Source organism: Hakea prostrata, chromosome 3 (assembly GCF_041222555.1).
Source record: "Hakea prostrata isolate BN-2017 chromosome 3, UWA_Hpros_2, whole genome shotgun sequence".
Classification (NCBI taxonomy): Eukaryota; Viridiplantae; Streptophyta; class Magnoliopsida; order Proteales; family Proteaceae; genus Hakea; species Hakea prostrata.
Genome location: NC_142602.1, coordinates 35018081 through 35023275, shown reverse-complemented (window position 1 = coordinate 35023275; position 5195 = coordinate 35018081). Strand labels below are relative to the sequence as shown.

General features: G+C 36.7%; 1 non-coding gene across 1 annotated transcript; it reads right to left on the bottom strand.

The window, feature by feature from the left end:
- Nucleotides 1–2397: 2397 nt before the first annotated feature.
- On the bottom strand, nucleotides 2398–2504 carry LOC149022158 (small nucleolar RNA R71). Its single transcript, XR_016172653.1, has one exon. It is a non-coding gene; the product is annotated as a small nucleolar RNA R71 (small nucleolar RNA).
- Between the last annotated feature and the right edge of the window lie 2691 nt (nucleotides 2505–5195).

The following is a 5195-nucleotide window of genomic DNA, read 5'->3' as shown; positions in this document are numbered from 1 at the left end:
TTTTATGTTGTTTTTACAGATTTTAGGACTTTTCAAGACTTAAGCAAATATTTGGAGTTTTGGGCTTGAATCATGCTATTTTACACGTCAAGAAGTCCATTCAAATTCTCAAATGCGAAAATGGGTCTGATTTGGAGCATGATGGGCTAGAGATGTGTGATTACGGGCCAACTCCGAAATATTGAAGAGATAAAGAAGGCAAATTTGATCTACGGCTGAGATTTTAAATCAAATCTACAAAGATATTATTGAGAGAGTCCAGATGAAAAAGAGTCCTTGCATACCTCAATATCTTATTTTCGATTTGGGATTTGATTAAAGAAAGAAAAAGAGGAAAAAGAATTATATTCAGATAAGGATGAAGCAAAAATCCCGTTTTTGAATGCCTCTGTCCAGTTTCGATCAAACCCTTCATCGAACGGTCATCCGATGTCTGATTGTGCTGATTTTTGGAGGAGAGCTTCACGACTACTTAAACCTCAATTCCAACGGTGGGATTATGCATCTGATCTCTCTAAGTCGGCGCGATTAGTACGTCAAAACCCTAATTGGATGAGTCAGATAGAAACCCTGAGTTTTATTCAAATTCAGCCGTGCTTCATATCTCATGTAAACTCTATAAAAGGAGATCATATTCCATCAAAGGAGAAGATGTTCTAGAGCTTAGTAGAAGCATTCTTTCTTCTCTCTTCAGTTTATTTAAGTTTTCTTTAGTTTTCTTTGCTTGCATTAGTGAGATTCAAATTTCTAGATTAAATGTTTAGGTTTAATTTTTTTATGTAATGCAATTCAAGTTCAAGCTTCAAGTTCAAGTTCAAGTTTCAATTTTTTTTAGATTCGTTTTTCTCTGGGTCTAGCAATTGCAGATTTAGATCATTCTAGATCTAGATCTGGTTGTTAGGGTTGGTTGAGATTCGAATCGTTTGTTCAATTCGCAAGTAAGTAACCTTCTTTATTAATCTTCTCTCCTCCCTCAATTCCCGCTTCTATCTACCCCTCCATATTCTTAATTTAGGATTTACTTTCAGCATTATTTATTGTTCTGCGTATTCATTCATAATCTCGGACCACATAACCGGAGCAAGCCTACAGTCGTGCCTCTGCTTCTGGTGACGGGTGGTGTTGCATCTGCATTTTAGTTATTTCCTTTTCCTTTTATTGCTTTGTTTATTGCTTTGTTATTATTACTTTCATTATTTACTTTCCGCCTATTCATTCATAATCTCGGACCACATAACCGGAGCAAGCCTACAGTCGTGCCTCTGCTTCTGGTGACGGGTGGTGTTGCATCTGCATTTTCCTGTCTTTTATTTATGCATTGATTGTGTTTAATTTATTGTTCGTTTCAATTCGATTGCATTAGATATATATATATTAGGATCGTTTAGTTTAGTTAATTAGTTAACAAAAAAATTGAATTATTCCACTCTCGCATTACTATTAAGAAGTTCAAATTCTAAGTGGCATATCTCCCTGAGATCGACCCGTTAGCTACACGATACCGTGCGCTTGCGGTTACTTTTAAAAATTCACAAACAAGTTTTTGGCGCCGCTGCCGGCGAGGTATTAGTCCACTTTGTTTTTCTAATTCTTAGGTAAATCGAAGTGATTTAAAAATAAAAAAATAAAATTCAAAGATATTACTCTTAACTTGAGTAGAAACAAAAACGTATAGTAGTCCCCACTCTACTGCAGAATCCCCGGATTCGATTGTAGGTGGCTCCGAAGACTATACGGATTCCCTTGCTGTCAAACCTATAAGCGCTCAGCTATACGGCAACCTTACAGCTTTGGAATCATTGTTTCAATCTTTGTGGTGGGAAATTCACTACTTTCCTTTTGTTTTTGTTATTTTCTTTTCTTTTATTCTTTAGTTAATTTATTTTTATAAAAAAAAATAAAAAAATCTCATTCTTTCATAAGAGCCATTAATTGCATTAGGGAGTTAGTGCATGTGTGTCTGGACTCGTGATTCTACAAATAGAATTGTCCGAGTGTCTAACTTGACCATGGAAGGTCTACCTCCACCACCTCCACCTAAGAGTCCTAGGGATAGATTTTATCCTACCCGATCTGCACAACCTTCTCCGTATACGTTTACACGAAGTGAGGGGTAATAATTTTGAGCTCAAATCTCATTATCTATCTATGTTACCCCAATTTCATGGGCTACCTGATCAAGATGCATATTTGTTCCTTAGGGAGTTTGAGGAGGTTTGTGTCCTTATGAAGGTACAACAACTTACTGATGATGCCGTAAGACTACGGTTTATTACCTTTGCATTAAAGGACCAAGCTAAAAAGTGGCTTTATAGCTTACCTAGGGATAGCATTATCACATGGGAACAATTTACTGTCCTATTCTTGAAGAAATTCTTTCCTTTCTCTAAGACGAACAAAATAAGAAATGATATTCTTCAATTTCGTCAGAAACCCAATGAGTCCTTTGCTAAGGTAATGGAGAGGTTTCAAAGTCTTCTCCAAGAATGCCCTCACCATGGTATAGAATTATGGCATTTATGCCAAATAATTTATGAGGGTATCGATTACCAAACAAAGCAACTGTTGGAATCAATGTGCCCCACAGGATTTACATCATTCACTGATGATTCCGAAGCTTGGAATTCTCTTTTAGACCTAGCAGATAGAACTAGAGAATGGGAGTCAACCCAAGAGTCTGAAAGGACTAGTAGGGGATATTTTGTTGATAGCCAAGTTCATAAGGAAGTACAAATAGATAACATTTTGAAAAAGTTAGAGACTTTGGTAGTTAAAGCTGCACCACCAAGTCAAGCACATTTTATTGACAAATCTATTGCTATGTGTGCATGGTGTCAGTCTCCTACACATGTAATTGAGGAATGCCCTAGCTATTCTGGAGGCCAACATGAAAATGTCAGTGCGATGTTTCCAAACGTACAGTAACACGTACAATCCTGGGTGGAAGAATCATCCTAACTTTTCATGGTCTCAAGGGCAAAACCAAAATGGATTAAGCAATTATTCCACACAAAATCACTTTGGTGCCCCTCAAAAGCAAAATTCCCAATTTTCTTATAATCCAAATATCCAATTCCCTCAAGCCCCAAATTTCCAGAATGCCAATTTAACTAGGCCTGTCAATCCACCTATTGTGCCTTATATGCCTCACATTGCACAAAATCAATCATCACCAGGTTTCAACAGAGGTAACAATCCAGAGTTTTCTCGTCTCTCTTCCTTAGAGAAGAATATGGAAGTACTTTCCAGTACCTTCATGACTTCTATGCATAATATGGAAAAACAAATTTCCACTCTTGCAAGTGCTTTGTCTGAGCGAGAAAAAGGTAAAATGCCTAGCCAACCTGAGTTAAATCCTAGGATTCAGATTCAACAAAGACCACAAAATCAAGTCAACCAAGTTGAATCCTCCCATTCTTCTTTAGCTTCAATTAATTCTGTGTCTGCATTGAGAAGTGGGAAAGGGTATTTAACAGGTGAGTCACATATTAATGAAAAAAGCGAGATTAGTGACCACTGTGATGAGGAGAATGTCCAAGTATCTCCTAATGAGAGTTTGTCTGAGAAACCCATAGAAGTTGAGGATGAGCCAGTTGCTTTAGCAATACCTAAGTTTGGTGAACCATTATCAGAAACTATGAGAAAAGAGCAAATTTCAAATGAGAGTCTTTATGTTCCTAAGGCCCCTTATCCTAGTCGTCTAGTTAATAAGAAGAAGACTGCAACTATGGAGAAAATTTTTGATGTCTTCAAAAAGGTAGAAGTGAATATCCCTCTTTTGGATGTCATATCTCAGATCCCCGCCTATGCAAAAGTGTTGAAAGATTTATGCACTCATAAAAGAATCACTAGCATTCCCAAAAAGGCGTTATTGGCAGGTAACATTAGTTCCATCATTACTCAACCTTTAGTAGCCAAATATAAGGATCCAGGGAGCCCCACCATAGCTTGTGTCATAGGCAATACACACATTGAACATGCTTTACTTGATCTTGGTGCAAGTGTGAATCTTTTGCCTTACCATGTTTATAAGCAACTAGGACTGGGAGAATTGAAAGCAACTAAAACTACTCTTCAGTTGGCAGATAGGTCAATTAAGATTCCTAAAGGGATGGTTGAAGATGTTTTCTCCGAAAGTGGGAGAATTTATTTTTCCAGTTGATTTCATTGTGCTAGATACTAAACCTTTTTCAATCAAGGATGAAATCCCAATAATTTTAGGAAGATCATTTTTGGCTACTAGTAATGCATTAATCAATTGTCGAAATGGCCTCTTACGATTATCTTTTGGAAATCAAACTGTAGAGTTTAATATGTTCAGGATAGGGAAACAACCACAAATAGAAGAAGAGATCAATATGCTTGAGGAATCTTTTGATTTTCCTAATGATGTGATTACCAACTTTGAGATTGATTTTGATTCTAAATTTCAAGAATGTATGGATATGTTGGATGATGATAGTGAAACTTTCTTTTCCGAAGTTTTAAATTTTCACACACCTTTGGAGCCTATTAATCCTCTATCCATCTCCATCTCCATTCCCAAGCCCTCAATAATTGAACCCCCCAAGCTAGAATTGAAAGAGTTGCCTTCTAATTTAAAGTATGCTTTCTTGAGACAAGATAATCATCTTCCTGTTATTGTTGTCTCTGATTTAACTTCTGACAAAGCAGAAGAGTTGATCACACTGTTGAATGATAATAGAGAAGCATTGGGTTGGTTTGTCACTCATATCAAAGGTCTAAGCTCTTCCATTGAACAATATCATATTCATCTTATGAAAGATGCAAAACCTTCTAGAGAACCTCAACGTATGATGAGAATTTTTTTTAACATTGTGAATGTTTTTCTTGAGATCTTTAGAGATGATTTTTCGATTCACGGTTTTTCTTATTTGGAGTGCCTTCCCCATCATACATTGATATTGAAGATAAGACTAAAGCTTCCCATGATAAGCACATCTTGACTGAAAGGTATACCCCTCATTTGTCTTCTTTGTTTAGCATACATGCATTGAGGACATTGCATTACTTAATTGTGGGGGGGGGGGGGGGTATAGCTGCGTTGTAGATTTTAACTTTGACTTTTGGTTATTATACATATTCTTTCAATTGCTATGATGTGTGAAATGAGAGTGATTTTGGTACCCATCATGAACACATAAAAACCCTGTTGAGAGGAAGGTAACTTGTAT